Here is a 23,379-nt window from a genome sequence, read left to right as displayed (position 1 = left end):
CTTCACGCTAAAGCTTTTTTCAGAACTTTTAAAACAGCTTATAATTCTAATTTAACAGCCCTTGTGTTTCAGGAGCCATTCTTAAATGATTGGAACAAAAAGTCAAACTTTAGCGTAAAGAGCGAAGTATTGAGGAGGGGAAAACCCCCCTCATCTACACAATAATTTCTGTTCATTTTACGTGTTCGTTAATAATTTTTGTTCGCTAATAAATAGTGAACATCGGGCCATGGTAGCCGAAAAAGAACAAATTTGGTTTTCAAAGAAACTGTTTACCGTGAGAAACATCACAGCTAGTAGCCCACTGGTTCAAAAAAGGTAATCACTATTGAGGCTAATTTAACACCAGTCTATAATAACGATTTTTCTTGAGAATTCGAAAAAAGCCTGAGGTACTTTGAAAATGGCGAGAAATCAAAATCGAAAACATATCATTGGAATCATCATTGCCCAAAACTTTTAACCGAACGTTGATGATACCTCATCTTGAAATCCAAAGAAAATCGTAATTTAGAATTGATATAATTTTAATGGTAATTTAGTACATAATTAATATGGAATGTTGCATAGAAGAATAAAGATAATTTAGAAGCTAATTTTATACTTAAACGAAATCACAGAAATCATACCATAGTGAAGTGTCATTTTGGCTGTTTTGTGCCAGTAACAACACTTTTGAACAGATGAAAGCCAGGATGTCGTCGGGTGAAAATGCTGAGATAGCCAAATGATTCGAAATTGTTTAAAATCTACTTATTTAAATTCACAGCTTTGAAGATACAATGGCGAGTGGGTGCAAACTCGTCTTCAAACCTTCCCCCACTTTCCCCTTTTGTATTTAGCGTTTACGGAATCTAATACACATAACACTGCCATAATTTGGGGGTATTTGTGACGCATTAGGAAGATGGCGATAACCCCTGGCTTTGGTACAGTTTATTAGTATGTAGCCTGCACCATAATTTATGAAAATTTGTAGAACACAAAAAAAATATAAGCAGCTGCCCTCCTTAAACCCTGAATCCGTCATAGGATAAGCAACAAAAGGCGCAATATTAATAATTTTTTTTTTTTTTTCATCATTTGGATTGCCATTGTCGAACCGTCAAAAGGAAAAAATTCAGTCTGGTTCATAGGTTCAATAAAGACAGATCGGTTGCGCGCTAGCTTGCCAAGACCTCGATTTTACAAGAATGCCGTTTTTTTCTGCATTTTAGTTTAGGACATATGAGAATAGGAATCTTACGATAATTCCTATTTCTATGAATCCCCCACCCCCTCTTAATAAAAAAGGGAAATCCTATGTAAGTGTTGACACCTTATGGTAGGCTAAGTAGATTACATTATCAGGCCAGGATATCAGAGCTCAGTGCGGGCTTTTTTCCATTTATCCTCGGGGTTTCGCTTGGACTAATTTAGAAAAGGGATTACCCCATTTCCGCTGTGTACAAATGCATTGGATACACGAATTTAGTGAACAAACCCTTCGCTTGGATGACAGACCTTAAAAAAATTCAACTCCCCAAGTCTTAGCAAGTAATTAACTTTAAGTAAGAACAGATATCCTGGAGCGGCTTGTGTAGCATTCAGACACATATGGGAGAATTACATTTGTTTGTCCTTTTGAAGGGTAATCTATCAAGAGGTCAATCGCCCATATTTGTAAACAAAAGTCAGATGCCAAAGAATGCAACTTGTTTCAACCCTATTTATCAGGAAATCCAGTTAGAAACAATATCATATCCAAGATATGGCATAATCCTTCAATTTCGGTCTCCTGGCACAATATTTTCATATGAAATATAGGTGTAACAAGGCACACCTTTTTTTTGTATGGTTTCAAAAAAGCAAGAACAGAACTTTATATATTTTTTTCCGTTGAAGATACGGGAAGGACTGGTTAAACGATTGTTTGGGACTAAGAAAGGGTGCAGTTCCAGACGGGACGAGGGAGGGTGGAGGGCCTAGATGCCTAGCCCAGATGTTTAAACTCCAACAGCGCATATGCGCACAAGATTCTTTTGATTTTGGCATCATGATTGGTTTTACGATTTCACAACGCACAAATCATAGTAGGGAGTGGAGTCAATCGGAATGGGGCCTGCCCGCCGTACAATTTTTTACTATCCCTAAATTTTGAAAAACGACTTTATAGGGGATATTTTCATTAAAACTGGATTTTTCTTTATTTCACCGAAAATTGAAAAACGACAACCACCCCCCTCCCCCCAAGATATTAAAAATACATTGCCTCCCCCCTAAATTTTCCATTATCGTGAATTCACTATAGCCGGCCTACACATGGAATTTGTAAAAAAAAAAAAAAAAAAAAAAAAAAAAATCCCAGAATCAACAATCTCGAGTAAAAGGAGGGGGACTTCTAATTAGAAAGCCCTATTTAGGAGTCAATGATTGATATATTAAACCTCACAGAATCATCACACAATATACCTAACAGGGAAAGCCCTCAATCAGGCCTAAGGAAGACAAAATCGTCCCTTAGGAAAATGGCTCTATCCCATTGATTCAAGATATCTATGAAGCTAGAGTTGAGTTTTCGAAATGTCGAAAATGCATTTGTCATTGCAGTATTAAAGAAACTAATCCTAACCACATGGATGTGTTTTCACGCGAACGCACGCATTTTTGGTACAAACAGTAAAATTTACAAGGAACACACAATTCTGCGTCGTTAATACAAGTAGATATTAGATGCACAGAGGTATTTCTTTACAGATGATAATAACGCGTAAAATATAGTAGAAAAAGAACAAAAGGAATAAAAAGAGAAATATTGTGCCAATAATATGTATCTCTTAGTCACACTGTAATTTATGAAAAAAAAAAAAAAAAAAATGCCAGTCTTTCTTTTCAGTTTAATACATAAATTTTCGAAATCTGCGGTGCATAATCGTGCGAGGCATTGGGGTTGTAAAGGACAACCAACGGTACTTGTGTATTATTCAGAACACACTCAAGAAGTGAAGTTAGGCCAATCATAACGAAATATACCAAAATATTATGAAAATACGATAGTTTAGAAACAAAATTATGGAAACTACAACAAAGAATTATGGAAAGCAGGCCGCCCAAAAGGCATTATGTTAAATACCTAACTTACCCTATCTTCCTCTATATATTAACACAAAGCTAATTTATAACTGATTGCAGACAGTCAAACCGATTTTTCTGAGATAAACAGAAGAAACTTCTAGAGTGTGTTCTGGATAATACACAAGTACCCAACTAATTCTGTACATTTATTACTTCCCAGTTATGTAAATTTGTTTTTATGGTAAAAAACATGATGGGTAAAAAAGGTCAACAGCTTTTTCTTACATTTATTTTGAGATACACCCATCCCGAAAGAGTAGGAAAATACACAAAATTTAAAACTTTTTAATATTAACGAAAAATCTAACGCTTTTCCAGCAAAAGAAATGCTATCAAACCACACTTTAGAGAACATTTCAACAGCACCCCTTAAAAAATTAAATAAATAAAAAATCTACAGGCACCCTTAATTGCACATAACCCTTTCAATAATTTCTGAGACCACACTACCTTCCCATTTACAGGATTTAAAAAGAAAATAAAGTGAAAACGGACATAGTTTTTTAAACAAAACAGTAGACAAAAAAGCCACTAACATTGAATAATAAAGAAATCCAAATATTTCGACTTTACGTCCAGAAACTTTTATCGACGAAAAAAAAAATGAATCAAGCTATATTAAACAATACATATTCCTTTTCTTTATATGTTTTACTTAATCCGTTTTTTTTGTTGTGTATGTTTTTTCGTTGATAAAAGCTTCCGTGTTTTCATTTATAATTGCATCAGAGATAAGTCCCCTTCTTTTGGCCACACAAGCTAATGAGGTTCATTCCGATAGCACAAGGTTAATGAACAAAATTTAAGTTAATAGTTTGGTTACGTTTAAGCAGTGACGTCGTTAAAGGGGGGTCAGTTGCCACCCCCAATAATTTGAAAAAACCACAATTTGTTAAGCAGCTTTAAAACTGTTGCTCGTTTTAAGAGTAAAATATGCTCTTTACTTTGAACAGATATTTTTTTTTTAATTGATCCATGCTCGTTTTTAACATGAGGAAAACGAGAAAAATAGGGGCCCATAACACTTCATAATATGTTTCACATTAATATTTTTCGAATAAGTTAATGGCAAAATTGAAAGATATTCTACACTTCCTTTTTCGCCACATTTATTCAGGTCATTTTCCCCCTGGTATCTAAGGCACTTCTACTTGCTAAAATCTATCAGTTCAAGATTAGATTATCTTGTTTTAAAACTTTCAAAAGTGGAAATAAAACAACCTCTAAATCTGCAAATAGGACAGAAATACAATCATTGAAAAATAAGAAGGTAGATATACAGCGAATATAATTTCCTGAATGAAAAAGAAATCATTGAAAAAATTAAATAAGGGTTAGTGCTTTTTATAGTGATATTCGTACTATAACCAGATAGACCAAATCGCTTGTAGTTTGGTGATGGAATTTGGAAGAAGGGGATCGCTCCAGGAACCATTTAATTGTTTTAATTTTTATTACCAGTACTTAATTGAAAATCCAATATAGCTCCAAATTGTCTTATTTAATGTCTAAGAAGTACCGATGATTCCGATTCACATAGTAATCCATAAATGCAGAACTGCCTCTGTGCATAATACCATGCTAAATTCTTGCTATTTCACTTTATATTTTTTTTAACCAGCACAACAAAGACATAAATAAGCTAAGAATTGTGACAGAAATTAGCCGCGTTTCACACAACACCAGCGCTATTTGTGGGATATTTACATCTGCGTCAGCATACTGTACGAAATGTCTGCTGAGAGCCTAATAAAGTGAATTTAAAGAAAGAATGTGTATTTTTCTCACAATTAAAAATTTCTGTGTGCACGTATAAGCGGTACGAACCCATACTCTTTTTCTATTGTTATAGTTTTATTATGCAACACTAGGAGACCGTGCTTTGCTTGTGAAGGTAATTATAGACATAACAATGATATTCAGTGTAGCCCCTCTGCAAATGTATACCCTCCTTACCCTGATTTACACCAGAAAAACTTTTGTGTATTTTTTACAGAATTCGTTTTTTTCTACACAAAGATACAAAGGGAAAGGTAATTTTCAACCAATAGGAGTCAATTTTCCCTTCCAATTGGCTTCCCTGGCAATTTTTAATTAATTTAACGTTTCTCCCGCATAGATGTCAAGAATTGTTCAGATTTTCTGGATATTCTGTGTCAACCAATATACAACGGATAATTTAATAATTCTAATTCGAATACTTTCAAATTTGAAATACAGTCGCTATTTAAATGTGAAGAATATGTCACACTACAATGTTACACAATCTGTGGCAATACTTTGACTTATCATGTATCTTTACTTAGACAGCGCTATTGCACTACTTATGATTTTTTTTTTGGCTTTATGTGGCACACTGTTATTAATGCTATTTATTAATACAAATTGGCGAAACCACAAACAAATCAAATTAATAAAAAATAATAAATAATATTTTAATAAATCCCGTATATTAAAAGTTTAGTCCAACAAATTAAATCTTACAAAATCAAAATCCATTCAAGATTATGAGCAAATGAACAGCGCGGTACCCGGGGCTGTCAAAATACCGGTAGAGTTTGGTTCAATTATGAGATTGAGCATCCTATGCCGGGCGTTGGGGTTGGGGGAAGCGGAGGAGGGATATGTACACAACATTAGTGGTGAATCTGGCTGAAAAAAGCCAAGTATGTACGACATTCACCTTCGCCAACCCTAAAGCTTGTTCATGCTATACTACTGTCGTCTGCAGCAGCTCATTGCTAACAATTCCAGTATCGCCAAGACCCAGCACTTATATTTATGATTGTTTAACATGCGTTTATTGTTAATAATGCATCGCGTAATGTTTTTAAATTCACCAAGTAGCGAGTTCGTTAAATAGTTACTTTTCTTCGCTACTACTTGAATAGCACCCACAAATTCCATTATTAGCTCATATTTTCGATCGAATAAAATGGGCAAATTCAAGAGCTCAAGAGCACTTTCATAGTTGCTGAAACTGGGTCCCAGTATTATCTTAGTAGCGCGTGTTTGAACATCTTCTAGTTTAGCTGCCATGTAAGCTGTGGTCTCGAAACGGAACTGCAATACTCAAGGATAGGCCTGATGTAGGTTGTATACCCCAGCAGGAGCTGGCGATCAGAGAAGCCTAAACTGCGCATACTTGTTAAACTCTAGGTTGAGTAGTGACCTTTGTGCACAATATTGTCTACATGCAGCTTAACTAGCAGTCACTAGTAAATGTTACGCCTAGGATTGTTACAGAGGAAACAATTGGAAATGGAACATCTGGGACTGTGATATCTCGCTTCAGTGGATTAAATCGTAAAACTTTTGATATTTGTTCATTCACTTGTAAACTATCAGACTTACACTGGTTGATGAAGTCTGTGAAGAAAGTCAGGTTAGACTGCTGCTTTGCTACTGCATTTTCGACTGTATATTTGAGAAGTGCAGACATGTCATCAACAAACTTTAAACGCTTTCAAATTCTGCAATGATGGGGTTGATCACGGCAAGAAATAAACGAGCAGCTAATTCCACTCGTTGAGGGCAGCCACAGGTTACTTCTGACCATTCAGAGCATGTATCTTCTGCAAATAAAGGGTAAACTGATTGCCGTCTCCCCTGTAAAATTTCTCTCACTGATAGTATTTGTTTTTTAGCTCCCATTTCTTTCAGATTTGTTAATGCGGTCACGTATTTGATAAGGTCAAATGTTTTTCGGTAGTCAGCCAAAAATAAGACGACCGAACTATTAGAAGTGTCCAACCACTTGACGATTAAGTGATACATTCGCACTAGATATATTGCCTTGCTACTGCCTCGTATGCAACCATATTTGTATGGATAAATCGTAGGAGCAATTTGCTGTAACAAAGAGCGCTAGACAAAAGCCTCAGCTACTTTTGCTAAGATAGGAGTTATCGATATTGGTCTCGGTTGGTCACAGGACTGGAGTATCAGGACTTTTGTTATGACACGGACATATGCAGCTTTCCACATCTTCAGAAAGGATTGTTCTAAGAAACTTTCGTTTATAACTGATGCGATAGGCTTGGCTAAGAAAGTTGAGCACTCTTTCAGTAATTTCACGGGGGGTTCACCTGGGTATGAGGCAGAGTTGTTCCATTGACGTCGGTTGCATAGTGAACTGCCATTTCTGACGCCTCAACGATTTCATCTGTATTACTGTTGTTAATGATGTCACGCATTTGTTCGTCACTTACGGTTGGGTGGGTAATAAAAATCTGAGCAAAGAATTCGTTGGCTTCCGAGGCTTTTATCAGACTACCATCTGGGTTATTGATTCTTACTTCGTTTCCTTTATTTTTCCTACTAAGCCGTTTTACTGCGTCATGCCACTTGTGAGAATCTGACTTGAGGAGCGGTGCTTTTTTTCCTGTACATATTTTTTTCGGGAAGCTCAGAGGGCTAAAACGATTTTATTTCTCATCTTGTTTGCATTCGTGTGTCTCCTGCAGAATGGAGTTTACATCGTTCTTTGATAATTTTTTTTTTGTATATATTAGTATCCAACCACGGCTTATCCGTCTCAATTACAGTTAACTGGAAAAAATTCATGGTACATTTGCTGCAGAATCGAGTATAATGTCTCAACTTTTTCATCAATATTTGTTATAACACAGATTGGATCGAAGTCAAAGTTAGCGATCCACCGGCCAAATGCTTGGATGAAGCTTTCAATGAGGGGTTTGTAAACTACTTTAACCTTTTTTGGGTTTCGGTATATGATTTCTGCTCTTTGGTTTACACCAGAGAACGTTGTGGTCTGACTTAGCGAGTGGCCCTAGGGAAACTGGTGGTTCATAAAACACCTCAAAATCCGTTATGAGCGGTTGCCCCCTCCTCAGTACCTCGCTCTTTACGCCAAAGTTTTTTTTTCAATTTGTAAAATCTTATAATTTTATTCAAACGGTTCTTGTGTATCAGGAGTCATTCTTAAACAATTAGAACAAAAAGTCAAACTTTAGCATAAAGAGCGAGGTATTGAGGAAGGGACAACCCATATCATATACGTCATAGTTTCTGTTCTTTTTAAGTTTAATGTTGCTACTTATTTTCAGATGAGAAAAATTGTCTTTTTTATTTAATTTTCGCAATAAGACTAGGAGAGATTCCAACAAGCTACTACGTTGGCCTTTTTGTTTGATTACGCTGTCACCTTATTAATAAGTGAGATTCTTAAAATAGATGGTGCTAATGTATACTTTTAAAAAGGGATTAGTTTTCAACAGTTACACATCTATCTTGCCAATAGTAATCCATACTCTAAAAATTGGAAGTTGTAAAGCAACATACGCATAAAAAGACTGTAGGTAGAGGGCAAACACAAACGAAAAATTAAAACCAAATGTTAAATAGTTAAACCAAACCTAATATTTTGGAGAAATTGAGAGACAACACCATGTCTATTTGTGGCAATTTCTTTTGGTTTAAGTTTGGTCACCTTCCTGTCTACTACTTCTTTTTGTGACCAGCGGTTTGGATACAAAGTGGGCCAAGCTGAGAGGAGTAACTTCAGAGATGAAGGTTTCGAATCTGGATTTATCCAGAAAACACTGCCATATCAGAATAATAGGAAGGCTGTGGTAAAAAACAACAGTTTTAGCATTTTGGACTCATCCCTCTTTTAAGAAAATAATCTGGTAACCCACCCCAAAAATGTAACTGTGCACCTAAGCATCCTAATTTTGTAAAATTAGCAAACAGTTGCAACAGGAGCATTTAATGAAAATGATGAAAATAAATCGTTTAAAAGTTTGTTGTTGGCGTAATTGAATGGAGCTTCCAGAATTTCTTCTCTATAATCCAGCAAAATGCTCCGTTTAAATGTATTAAACAATAAACCAAAACACTGCTAACAAAATTTGGTTCATTGCTGCTGTAAATTGAAGTGAGATTTTTATATAATACAGCAACAGCTAATATATTTAAGCAATCGACAAATGAGAGCTTGGCTCATAAATTTGCTAAAAATGTTGAAATAGTAATGGCAGGGTATCAGTACAGACCTTAGATATTTGAACCTTGAAATAGACTACTGGAACTTGAGGCTTTTTGTTCCTTGTATGTCACAGCAGTCTTAAAATATACAGGCTTCAGAGAAGTAATATAGCAGCCATTGCCAGTTTTGCTTGATCAATGAATTGGATGAAAGATTCCAGCAGTGTCTGCATTATAATAGAATAAAAACATTGGGAGGAGGAGGTTATACAGATTAAATTTGATTGAAACGTCTAAGTATGTATATCATCAATTCTTAATCGCAGTCCCATATCTTATGTGCCCATGGATGTTTAATGCCTCTTATCTCTAATAAAGAGTCTGAAGTAAAAAGGCCAAAACTGAGGTCAGTTTTTCACTGAATTTTTCCACGTTGGCGTTTCTTTGCTTGAAATAGGAATTCTATTTCAAGCTAAGCCACTTATTTGACAATGCAAGTGTTAAAATATTTTACTCATTTTGGGGGAAAAATAGCTGTATAGAATCAACTACGAAGAATAGGCCTCGTGAAAGGCATGGGTATGATATAATAGCCACCCTAAATGAGTGGAAGGCAGCCTAAATTTGTAACTCTTTGACCTTTGGAATGTGGGTTCGAGCCCTGGTATTGCCAAGACCCAAGTCCTGGCTTAGGGTGGGTGATGGGTCTTTGAGGTCTGAGCCGTTGATATACTTGGGTCTGCCTTGTCACAGATGAAACAAATTGGAATTGGTGCAACACCCCCTGGTGCTGCCAAGGGGCCTCAGACCACTATTTTAAAAATATCCTATTGGGTAAACATTTTGGTAGAATGGAGAATTTTGGACCTTTTCAAATGTTTGAATTTTGTCAAGATCAAGTTTTCTAGACGAAAGATTAATAATGGCGGGTACAGGAGTGAGTCTTGGAATATAGGTACAATTACTCATCAAAGTTCAATCTTTCAGGTTTTCTGATTTTTTTTTGATTTTTTTTATTTTTCTTTTTTTTAGCAAGTCGGTCCTTTGATAAGCAGAAGTCTTATTTATCTCATTCCTAAGGGCTTTTTTTTCTTTCTTACATTTCCAAAATTAGCAGAGCCGATGATGGTTACAAGAAGCAACTTTTAGATGATATGGTGATGTTTTGATATTTTTTGCCCAAGAGCGCCCATACTGGGAATGCTTTAATTAGTGACGTATTAGAACAACCTTGCACACAATAGGAAATAGCCAAACGAACCTGTATAAACCATAAAGTCTTAAATGCTTCATAAGCTCGTAAGTCTCAACATGTCTGGGATAGTAGTTGTAGAATTCTTCTTTTTTATTCAAAGGCTGTTCACTGAAAATTCTCACAACTTTCAGAGACTTGACTGGTGTAGGTTTGACAACTTCACCAAAGATTCTATTGCTTAATCGTGTCATACGCTTTCCATAGTTGGTGGCACTATTGATGATCGTTAAGTAATTGTAAAATCCGCCAGACATTAGTGATTCCTAGGAACACAGACAAATCAGAAAAGTTCAAGACTTTTGCACAACCTCGGTTAGAAAAAAGTGATAATTAAAAAGAAACTCATCATGGTTGCAGCAATAGCTGCACCTAGCAAAGAACACACCACAGCCCAAAGTAACCAAAAATTTGAAACGTGGTTTAGACCAAACTGGCTAGCAATAAGAAAATCCATTTTTTAGCTTTGATTCAGGGATGGCACTTATTATCTCGATTAGTCTTAATATTATAAATTTTTCGTGAAAACAAAATCATGGGAGTTTCAAAAACAATAGCCAAAAATCCCTCAAAAATGGCGTTGAATCAAAAAAAGATAAAACATTGGTATGGCCATTGCCAAAAAATCCTATACAGAAAACTTAGTCCCCTGACTTGAACAACAAGGAGAATCGTTTTTTTTTGCATGGATATTGTACCACTGATTTCTTCTTCTTTTCTTTTTCTTCACTGCTAGCAGGGCACTGAAACATCACATGGAGCTGTTTAAGGGCCCAATTGACAGGAAGTTGCTGTATCTAAGTGCTTTTGTAAGCATTAAAATATGGTACTTGTCTGTTAAACAGAACACACACAAGAAGTAAAGTTAGGGTAATCCTGATGAAATATACCAAAACATGATGATAATACAATGCTTAAGAAACAAAATTATGGAAACTACGACAAAGAATTATGGTAGGCAGGCCGTATAAAACGCAGTATATTAAATTTCTAACCTAACTTAACGTAACCCATAACAACTCTAAATATTTAATTAAAATATACCTACATCGCAGTTTTCTCACTCAAAATAAGCAAATCATAACCGATTCCAGAGAGGCAAACCGGTTTTTGTCAGATCATAGACAGCATAATCTCGAGTGTGTTCTATTTCACAGACAAGTAACCAAAACATCATTTGAAAATAAAATATTTTTTTGTACAAAAACTGCATCTCCATATACAAGCTGATCCCATTTTGAGTAACTCTGCTACCTAATTCTCTAGGGTTTATTCTTTACAGCATCTTTGGAGAAGTTAAACTTGGAACAAATCCATTTTTGAACACTTTCCTTCAAAGGAGTACCCCTTCCATATGTGCAGCTGCAATGCATAAATTGTGTTTGTCCTGCTAGCAGTGAAGAAGGAGAAAAGGGACACATCAGTTCTACCAAACTGCCTTTTCCTTGTTGTTCAAACCAGGAGACTGTAAGTTTTCTGAATAGGGTTTTTGGCCATGGAAGTTCCAACTCTGTGTTTTTGCTTCGATTTGACGCCATTTTTTAGGAGTTTTGGGCCATTTTTTTTTTATTCTGATAAATTTGTTTTTGAAATAACATTTTACTGTTAAGATTAATCGAGACAATAGTTACCATTCCTGTATTGTTTATGAATGGCAGTTTTTCTACAGCACCCTTTTTTTAATTCTTGGTTAATATGAGCCATGGTTTGTCTTTTACTAGGTTGCCACTAACAAAATTGACTACTAAACTCAAACATTTTATAATCCAATAAATCCAATACATCTTGGGTTATAAACATACTAAAAAAACAACAACAAAAAAACAGAAGACTTGGTCCCCTTGTAGATTAATGCAGAGGCTACATGCATTAGCCCCTTGGAGCGCTGCTATACATGTTACGAACATTAAAAGATGCTTGCAGATTTTATGGTGCTTGGTATTTACCAAGTGACACATATCGATCGCAATTTCTGTCCGTTGGTCCTGGTTTTGCTAATTCGGGCAATTCCAGATAAGCTAGGATGATGAAAGTTGGCAGACATATCAGGGACCAGACCAGATTAAATTGGAAATATCCTGTTCCCCAATTTGACCATCTGGGAGAGAGGGGGAAGCGAGCAAACGAGATAGTTGAGAAGAATTTATTTGGCACGTTCTTTTAAGTATGGCTTGCTGGTCTAGGGATATGATTCTTGCTTAGGGTGCAAGAGGTCTCAGGTCCAAATCCTGGACATTCCCAATTTCTACATCAAGAAGATCCAAAACAAGATACGTGATCAATATAGCGATCGCTGAAAGTTGGCAGGCGTATCAGCGACCAGACCAGATTAAATTAGAAATAGTCGCTTCCCGGATTTGACCATCTGCCGGGAATGGAAGGACGTTAATTTGGAAAAATTAGAAAAAATGAGGTATTTTGAACTTGCAAACGGGTTATCGGATCTTAATAAAATTTGATATTTAAAGGACCTCGTGTCTTAGATCTCTTATTTTGAATCCCTACCGGATCCAGTGACATTGGGTGGAGTTGGAAGGGAAACCAGAAATCTTGGAAAACGCTTAGAGTGGAGAGATCGGGATGAAACTTAGTAGGAAGAGTAAGCACAAGTCCTAGATACTTGATTGACATAACCATACCAGATCCACTCTCTTTGGGGGAGTTGGGGGGGGATTTCCAGAGCTTTAGCAAGTATTTGCGAGTTTATCTTGGTAATAATTGCCAATAAACAAAGAACAGCAAAATCGATAACTCTAGCACCGAGTCTAATTTTAGGTTCTGACCTTGTCAACAGTGCCATATGAGCTCTTGGCTCTTCCAACCTTGTCACAAGTGCCATATGAGCTCTTGTCTGTTCCTTTTTATCCATCACCATCTCTAAAAGTGAGTACTTTTCATGTACTGATTTCTTTTTTACACTCTTTTTTATATTATTATTGATTTAATTTTTACTATTTTATATTGCAGTTGTATCTTTGGAGTGAATAAATAGCATAGTATTTCCATCTTAAATTCATAACCTATAGCTGAATGAATGCATTTAATAGATAATGGTTGTGCGTTGTACCTTTGACTGCAGTGAATATTGTACCTTTGACCAGTCAATGGTGCAAAATATTATTATAAGATTAAAACAAAGCATTAGTAATTAAAAAAAAGCAATTAGTCAGCATCATTTAGATGGTTAATATTAAGAACGCATCCCCATTCTCTTTTTTTTTGTCAAGATTGAATTGTCAAGAATATTTAGCTCAGACACAAAGGAGTTAATGCACAACAAACATTACTGGCATCAACATTCCACTTATGCTAATATTCCCTATGGTAAATTTTAAAGATTTTATGCTGAAAGATGCACCGTCAGACCCTACTGGAGCAGCAAATCAGCCAGGGTGGTCCAATGAAAATTTATTTCTACACTTTCTGGAACACTTCATTCATCACGTTAAGCCAACACCAGTAATCCTTCTGAGGGACAACCTCAAGAGGAATGTGACCATACTAGCGATCACCCAAGCAAAATCTTGAAATACATTAATTAACATTTCATCCCCACACCAGTCACAAAATGCAGCAAACGTCTAAAGTTCATCTACTTTTTAAGATAGCAAATATCCCTTCTACTAGACTGTTGCTCTGATTTTTTCTACAGCCTTTTTCCAATCCAATGCTTATATCTAGGAATTAGGGGAGAAGCACTGGGATGTAGTTAAACTTGAAGTGAGTCAGAAAATTGATAAACACGGTTTTTTCAAATGCAATGAAGTAAGAATCAGTAGCTGTAGCCTACAACAACATTTGACAACAGTCTCACACAGTGTCTTTTCTGAAGGAAACATAATAAAAAAATAGTAGTGGAATTTAATTTATCAATACACCGTAATTCTATATATAATGTTCGGTACTCTGAAATGTACCCTACTGCCCTCCTACTCCCTGATGGTCCTAGATACAGCCCTAAATTAATATATTTCCCTGTTGTTTTTATTACTTGTACGTCTTTGTTACTGGGCATTTGCATTCTTAGCTCACCAGCATCATTATTGCATTGTAAAAGAATTATAATCAAGTGGATAAACAGATCTTTTAAAAATCTGGTAAAATCCTAGATGAGGGGCTTTTGTTTATCTTGAAAATTGGTTGAGCAAGGCAAACAAAACTCTCAAAAATGAATCCAGAGCCTCAATGATCCCATGGGAAAATGTTTTAAGATACTGTACCTTGATACTGATCTTTAATGACCTTTTATCATCTTTTTATTACAATTGTAAAACCTAGAGAACTATGTGAACAGCTCAAACAAGGCACAAAAAAAGCTCAATGCCTTTAGTCCTAATTTAAAAGGTTTAAAATCTGTTTCTTAAATTTTGGAAAAAAATCTTGATATGGTTTAGAAGCCTGCTAAAATACATAGAATTGCATGCTTAAAAACTAGAACCAATGATAAAGAGACTAAAAACCCAAATTACAATAAAATAATTTTCACCAGAATTTAAACAGGTATGACCTATCAGCTATGCAATTTCCAAAGCCCTAAAAATAAGAGAGAGAGCAGATATTAACAGCTTGATTATAGCTTTAAAAGTATGTTTTAGGTCCTGGATTCATTCCTATAACTAATATTTGCCAAACACTTATCTAGCCAGACACTTATTATTAAACAGCTACTTTCCTAGATATTGAGAAGCAATTCAGCAAAATATGAATAACAATGAAATTAAACACAACATCTGATGATAGAAAATCCCTGCAAATAACAGTCTAGCAGAGGGGCACCAATTCATTCAAATGCTTAGGAGAGCAGTATATTTTTAAAATCTAGAAGGGAAGGAAGGAGGGTACAATTTGGTTCTAGTTTAGAGGTTGGCCCCACAGAAAGAATCACTATAAAATTATGAAACTACTAAAAAGAAAAAAATTAAAATACTTACTTATACATACTTATAAAATACATACCTACTCAAAACCACAGTCCTTTACTTTGCATCCCAGCCCTCCTCCCCAGATTGTGAAAACATAAACCCCGAATTATATATACTCCATGAATTTCCTGCTGCTTGTTAGCAGTCAAAATAATTTGAAAAAAAGAGAACAATTAGGATTAAATACTTGCACATTATGGAGGTTGGGGCAAGGTAAAGTGATGCACTTTTCGGACTGATAAAGTATTGGAAGTATTTTAGGATTTGTTAAAGTAGTTTTCAGAATTTAATATGGTTCCCTTCAAAGGGGGTCAACCAAAAAATTAGCACTGACAATTTTGTTTATTTGTTTTTAATTTTCTCTAGTGAAAATGCTGAAAAATGTATTCTGGATATCCCTCAATTGACACCACTAAGTGGTTCTTCTTAAGGAACACTATAATAAAAATAAGGTAGGCTACCATTCAGTTTCTCAATTCATGGTCTTCTTAACTATCATATTCAAATGTCATTCTTATGCCAGGTGGTAAAATCCAGTAAAGAGTATTTCTGCTATCTTGTAAAGGAGTTTATTAGGTGAATAAAGCTCTCATAAATGTATCAAAAACACAAATGATCACCTGGGGAGGTAGTTTAACTCAATTACTTTTACTACTTCTTTCTCCATAGGACAATGAACTTTGTTGACCTTTAAAAATGGTATGTTAAAAAGTGAAACCTCACAAAACAGACGTATTGCCCAAATGAGGCATAAAAAAAGAAGATTTGAATCTCATGCCTTCACTCAATCTGAATTTTCAAGGTTTCAAAGATGTCTGAATCAATTTCATAAATTTAGGAAAAACCCTTGACATGGCTTTTAAAGTTTTATTGTTATAACAGGAATTACATTTTCAAAAGCTAATCAAAAGAGACTGCAGACTGAAAATTAAGGTCAAACACTAACTGTCAAAATCAGATAGGTAATTGACCTGTCATGTATTTAATCTTCTATGCCTTAGAAATCAGAAAAGTGAAGACATAGTGGCTTGGCAATGTCTTTCCAGAATGTAATTTTGGCCCTTGATTCATCTCTGAAACTAGAATTTTGCCCCAAGATTCCTGATGGGGTGTAGTTAAATTGAAAAAGATTGTAATTTGTGTAAAATTCTAGTTTAGCTACTTTTTGCTACCCCCTCAGAGAGTTGGGAAAACAAACTGTCTTTGAGTGGGCCTATCATCATGCAACAGCAATGAATAGAATCAAAACTTTGATCTATAGTAACCTTGCAACTTTCAATATTAAGGCAAAATCTGTATTAAGGCACATACAGTGCATAAGCCACTGGAGGCTATATTGTCAAAACCACTAAGCCAAGCCCCTCCTAGGCTCCAAAAATGGTGATTCAGCTGCAGCCATATGATATGATGGTTCAATATGTTACAGGAAAGGACTTATCAGTTGCAGATAAACTGTCAAGACTGCAACCATCCCGTTTTGATGAAGAATGCTCCCTGGAGATCGAATTCCATGTTCTCTCTGTTATGAAAAGTATCCCAGTCAGTGATAAAAAAATGGGGCTCATCTTGGAAGAAAATAAGAGAGACCCAGTTATGATAGAACTCACCTTAGTCATACAAAAAAGGACAGACAAACCGCCAACACCAGTGTTCTGCTAGCATGCAACCTTACTGGAATGTTAGGAATGAGTTGTCCAGTATTGATTGCATCATTTTAAAAGGAAATAGAGTTATCATTCTGAGAGCATTACAAAGGGAGATTCTGCTGCAATTGCACATAGCACACCTAGGGGTGGAGAAAAGCAAGCAAAGAGCCAGAAGCCCATTTACTGGCCAAATACAAATTCAGCTATAGAAGATTTGATCTGGAACTGCAAAACTTGTGGGAAATTTTCCAGAAATAATCAGAAAGAGCCACTTATATCAACACCAATCCCATAGTATCCTTGGGCAACTGGGTATTGACTTTTGCAAGATCAAAGGAAGAGACTAAATAGTAACTAGTGACTACTATAGTTGTTTTATAGAGATTGACTGAATTGAACTAGCAACCTCTTCAGAAGTAATAAAGAAGCTCAAGGCCCATTTTGTTATATACAGCATTCCAGAAAAAATATAGTCTGACAATGAACCACAATTTACACGAGAAGAATTCCAGTCCTTTTTGCAGGAATGGGATATCCAGCATCTGACTTCAAGTCCAAATTTCCTGCAGTCTAATGGCCATGCTGAGAAGGCCATGGATATAGCAAGTAGGATCATTCTAAAAGCTATAGAGTCCAATAGAGACCTCTACCTTGGTATTTTAGAATATTGAAATACTCCAATAGATGGTGAGGCATCATCTCCCACAAAAAAGGCAGAACTATGACAAGGCTTGTAAAGATCCAATAGAGTTGAAAGACAACCAACCCAATTGGCTCAAGCTGTCAAGGGAAGCTACACATTGGATGAAAGGTGAAGTGACATCATGTGTGTCTCCAAGATCTTACCTTATACAAGCCAAAAATGGTAGATTTTATCACAGAAAATTGGACCCATTTGAAACCACAGTCCAGTGCTGAAGGTGACAGAGCTCAACAATATTCAGAATTCACAGGAGTTGCAGACCTTCCAGCAGAGATTCACCCTGCTATGACTCAATCCTCTTCTCTAAAAAATGCTACTCCAAGGACTATAGATAATCATAGTACTGGAAAATCTTCCAAGATGAGCCCTATCTTCTTATCACTAACTGGGATACTTTTCATAACAGAGTGAACATGAAATTCAATCTCCAGGGAGCACTCTTCATCAAAGTCATACAGAAAGGATAGCTGAACCACCAACACCTGTGTTCTGCTAGCATACAACCTTACTGGAATGTTAGGGATGAGTTGTCCAGCATTGATGGCATCATTTTAAAAGGAAATAGAGTCATCATTACTAGAGCATTATGAAGGGACATTCTGCAGCAATTGCATTTAGCACACCTAGGGATGGAGAAAAGCAAGCAAAGAACCAGAAACTCTGTTTACTGGCCAAATATGACTTTAGCTATAGAAGATCCAATCCAGAACTACAAAACTTGCAGGAAATTTTCCAAGAATAATCAGAAAGAACTATTTATATCAACACCAATCCTGCTTTTGACACCATGTATTGTTTCCAAGTAGATTAACCTATTAAGCCAACTGACCTGCATCAAAACTACATAAGCAAACAGCAAGCAGAAAATAATAAGTAGCAAGCATAAGCATAAAAGCATTAAACACAACAGAAGGGGGTTAGGTTAGGAAAATGAATTTTTCTGGGATGGGTCTACAGACTAGAGTATACCCCATGAAGGTATTCTGAGGTACCTACCCCTATTCCTTTTCTCTCCAGAGGGGAGTGACCCTTGATGACCTTTAAAAAATCTATGTTATGAAAATGGAACCTTGTAAAATAGGTCTTCTGTTCAAATAAAGTACTAAAAAACTGTTTTTGACCTCACAATTTTGTTCAATCCCAATTTGCGAGGTTTCAAAGACCTCCAAATACATTTAATTAAAAACCATAAAAAAATACCATTGGTGTGGCTTAAAATTATAGTTAAATAACAGGAATTACATCTTCAGAACTAAAACCTAAGGAAAAGAAACTAATAACTGAAAACTAATGTAAAAATGTTGTTTTGTCTGAATTTCTATAGGTGAATTTTAAAGACTCAGAAATCAGAAGAGGGTTATCATGGAAGCTTGACAACACCTTCCTAGAGTATCTTGTTAGCATCTGGATTTATTATTGAAAGTTTCCTTTTCCTAACCTAAACCCTTTCCAAGATAGCCAAAAGTAGCTAAACTAGAATTTCACCAAAATTTGTTTGACCAAAATTTTATCAAATGAAGCATTTCTATTTACTATGCTGATTAGTTCAAAAAAGACCAAGCTTATCAGTTGCCAACTTTTGATAAAATTTAGCTAAGGTTGTGTAGGCTATACAGTTATAGGCCTATAGGAAGCAATTATGAAATCTTATATGCCTAGGCATAGCTAGACATTTACTGCAATTAAGCGAGAATTTTGGTATAAGCAATGAGTTGGGGCTAATGAGAAGAAAACATGTTAAGGTAAAATTCTAGTTAATTGACTTCTTGCTATCTCAGAAAGGGTTTAGGTTAGGAAAATGAAACTTTCAGGGATGAATCTACACACTAAAGTATGTCCCGGGAATGTATTTTGAAGCAACTACCTCCACTCCTTCTCCCTCTAGAGGGCCCTGACCTTTGATGACCTTTAAAAATATGTGTGTTATAAAAGTGAAACCTTGCAAAATGGATTGTCTGCTTAATTGAAGTACAACAAAATTGTTTTCAGCTTCATAACTTTGCTCAATTCCATTTTATAAGGTTTTAAAGATGTGCAAATACATTTCCTGAATTTTGAAAGAAAAGCATTGATATGGCTCAAATTCTACTCAAATAACAGGAATTGTATTCTCAGAACTAAAGGCAGAGCAAAAGCAACTAATAACTGAAATTTAAGTTAAAATGTTGTTTTGTCAAAATTTCAACAGGTATAGACCTGTCAGATAGGCAAATTTCATGGCCCTCTAGAGGGAGAAGGAGTGGAGGTGGTTACTTTAAAATACCTTCCCAGGACATACTTTAGCCTGTAGACCCATCCCTGAAACTTTCATTTTTCTAACCTAAACCCTTTCCAAGATAGCAAGAAGTCAATTAACTAGAATTTTACTGACAGGTCTATACCTGTTGAAATTTTGACAAAACAACATTTTAACTTAAATTTCAGTTATTAGTTGCTTTTGCTCTGCCTTTAGTTCTGAGAATACAATTCCTGTTATTTGAGTAGAATTTGAGCCATATCAATGCTTTTCTTTCAAAATTCAGGAAATGTATTTGCATATCTTTAAAACCTTATAAAATGGAATTGAGCAAAGTTATGAAGCTGAAAACAATTTTGTTGTACTTCAATTAAGCAGACAATCCATTTTGCAAGGTTTCACTTTTATAACACACATATTTTAAAGGTCATCAAAGGTCAGGGCCCTCTAGAGGGAGAAGGAGTGGAGGTAGTTGCTTCAAAATACATTCCCGGGACATACTTTAGTATGTAGATTCATCCCTGAAAGTTTCATTTTCCTAACCTAAACCCTTTCTGAGATAGCAAGAAGTCAATTAACTAGAATTTTACCAACCTGTCAGATAGGCAAATTTCATGGCCCTCTAGAGGGAGAAGGAGTGGAGGTGGTTACTTTAAAATACCTTCCCGGGACATACTTTAGCCTGTAGACCCATCCCTGAAACTTTCATTTTTCTAACCTAAACCCTTTCCAAGATAGCAAGAAGTCAATTAACTAGAATTTTACCATATTTTACCCAGGGCATCATTTCAGGGGGGACAGTTTTCCCCTAAAAATTCAGAGAAAGAAAACTATTACATAGGCTTAGCTAATACCCCATAACTATACAGATATAGACCCCTCTTTCCCCTTAAAAAACCGGAGCTACTCCCCTGAATTTACCCCCAACCATCCCCTAATGTACAAATATATAGACGTAGCCCAAACTATAATGGCCTATTGAGTTCATCAGCATTGACTCAATTTACAGGAAACAGAATGGAACAAGAGTAGTGCATGGCAAATTTCACGGAATTTATATAATTTGGGCAAAATTTTGACAATTTAGGGGGGAAGTAAACTGCAGTGGATAGTTTTCAAAATCTATTAAAAGATCCTAGGCTACAATATTTCTGCTTATTATGAAAGTATGAATTATTCTTTTAACATGTTTCCTTCTCAGTAGCCCTATGTATAGGTTTATATAGATTTTGTTATTACGGTTTTAGTTCTAAAATATAAATGTTGTACTAAAATTACCAAATAATGCTGATCTTAGAAATTTTTCTTTTTATATTCTAATATGGTATTTCTTCTTTACGAAATAAATCTAAGAAGCAGCGCTACCTAATTGATCAAAGTTTAATTTGTGAGTTGACAGACAACAAAGTTCTGAACTGTGGCAACTAGTAGTTTGCATTGCTTTTACTAATGATACTTATGAAGTCGTGCGCAGCTCTTTCCCCCCTAGAAAAGGCCCCTGAAGACTGTTGTTTATGACTTTTGGCTAGCTTTGTTGTAGCTTGTAACGTTTTTTGGTTTCTTTTTTCTTTCTCACTTCTTATTTTGTTTCCATCTTTTTTCTTTTTTTTTTGCTATCTTTATTATTAAGTAAGCATTGGTCGCTCATAAAAGTGGGTGTTGATATAGACATATCTAGTTGATTATATGTAAAGGCACACAAAAAAAATTACAAGGAAAAGATGCTTGAAACTTTGGTATTAATTTGGGGCTAATGAGCAGTTTTGTGTCTCTAGCTAGATTTGTTAACGCGGTGATTACCACCAGTGAAGATTAAATTAAAGCAGCTTTCCCTAAGCAACATCTGTTACATTTAAGAAAAGATCGAAGATAGTCACTACATCATACTTCTGTTCCTTTCATCTGAAATCTTTCTGGTTGACAAAATCAGACCATTCTGAGTCGATTAAATCATCTTTTTTCTTAATTCTGGTCTTTGTTTTACATAGCACATTCTCAAATCTGACAAGCTGTGGAACTGAACTCTTGATAATTTTGTAAGAGCCACTTCTAGTGATGTGGCGTCGAATCTTTTTCCGATTTGCTTGTAAGTTTCAATCATATATGAAAGACTATAGCTCTTGAATTGAAAATGGTACCGATCTAAAAAAGGAGAAAAAGAGAACAATACATTTCTAAAACCAAGAAAGGATTTGCTTTTTTTTCAATATTAACACCAAGAAAGGCATCTTCAATGGAAATACAAGAAAACTATTTTTCTTAGTCTAGGAAAGTGGGTAAATGAATATTTCTCCATTTAACATTACTATTAATGCTTCATCTTTTGTTATACTCATCGATATTTTCTCAGCAAGCTGAATTTAAGCAGGCATTATGGACTAGATCAAGTGCTTGTCAGTGTCTGCGCAAAAATTTGGATTATAATTTGAAATATTGTTATGGGGCACAAAGCACACGCTAGAAAAATCAGCTGCCATATTTTGGTATTATAAAGCACTTCATGATGCTTCGATGGCCTTCCAGACGTTTAATTCAATTCAATTCAATTCAACTTATTCCAAATAAAAATAAAATATAACACCAATAATAATAAGGATCCCGGAAGAGAGCTTGTTGAGGAACGTAACCACAAAAAATTGAAAATGAAGAAGAGAGAAAAAAAAGAGAAAATATGGGTAACTAAAGCAAATTGAATAAAAATTTAGAGAGTTATAATATCAAAATTTTAGTATATTGTTATACAGCCTGTGAAAACTTGTGGATAGCTCGTCACTGGAGGGTATTATATTTCACTGAAATATAGATTTATAAATGGGGGATCGCTGGGCGGAACTAGAGACACACTGTTTGATGAACGGAGACAGAGGCCTTCAGAATTATTGATATTAAAATAAGATAATAATTGAGGAGGAAGATTTTTATGTTAAGCGGAGTATGCAAGGTATAGATTTAATTTTTTTATGATTTGTTTAAAAGGGATAATACCCGAACCGGAGTGCAAGTCCTGGGTGAGATATAGTCGGGGCAGCCGAAAAACTGCTTTGATGGCACGGTTTTGGGTAAATTTTAATTTATTGGTAACTGAAAGAAAAGTGTTGCCCCAAACAGATCCACAGTACGAGATATATGGGTAAATAAAAGAATAATAAAGGGTGACAAGGATATCGGGGGGGGGGAAGAAAATAATTCGCCCGAATAATCATACTTACCTGTCACAAAATTATGGCTCTGATGTAGGACACGTGTGTTGCAAATGATAGGGAGGAGTCTATGTTGACACCAAGAAACTTGGGAACTTCGACCTGTGGGAGGAGATTGGTAGAATATTTTAGCCAAGTGCTTGCTGAGCTTCATTTCTTTAGTAAGGGGTTCGAAACAATATAACCCGACTTTTCTTGATGTTAATGGTCATGCAGTTAACTAGACACCACTCCTGTACTCTATTCAGAAGGGTTTAAGTAGAGGCGACGACGGATGGTAAATTAGGACCGGTAATGAAAAAGTTGCTATCGTCAACAAAAAGTACTGGGTGCACTGATGGACCCAGGTCCGTAACC

At 35.6% G+C, this 23,379-nt stretch overlaps 1 protein-coding gene across 4 annotated transcripts in view; it reads right to left on the bottom strand.

Annotated features, from left to right (window-relative positions):
- LOC136031325 (trehalase-like) overlaps window positions 1-21,159 on the bottom strand; it is an 87,553-nt gene extending 66,394 nt beyond the window's left edge. For 3 of the 4 annotated variants that reach the window (XM_065710802.1, XM_065710806.1, XM_065710807.1), the window contains exon 1: window positions 10,325-10,566. The gene's annotated coding sequence lies outside the window, so the exon portion shown is untranslated. Of the gene's footprint in view, window positions 1-10,324; window positions 10,567-21,100 lie in introns of those variants that run through there. The other variant, XM_065710805.1, reaches the window with a different exon arrangement.
- Between the last annotated feature and the right edge of the window lie 2,220 nt (window positions 21,160-23,379).

Source organism: Artemia franciscana, chromosome 9 (genome assembly GCF_032884065.1).
Source record: "Artemia franciscana chromosome 9, ASM3288406v1, whole genome shotgun sequence".
Lineage (NCBI taxonomy): Eukaryota > Metazoa > Arthropoda > Branchiopoda > Anostraca > Artemiidae > Artemia > Artemia franciscana.
Note: the sequence above shows the minus strand (reverse complement) of the source record. Positions and strands in the feature narration are given on the sequence as shown.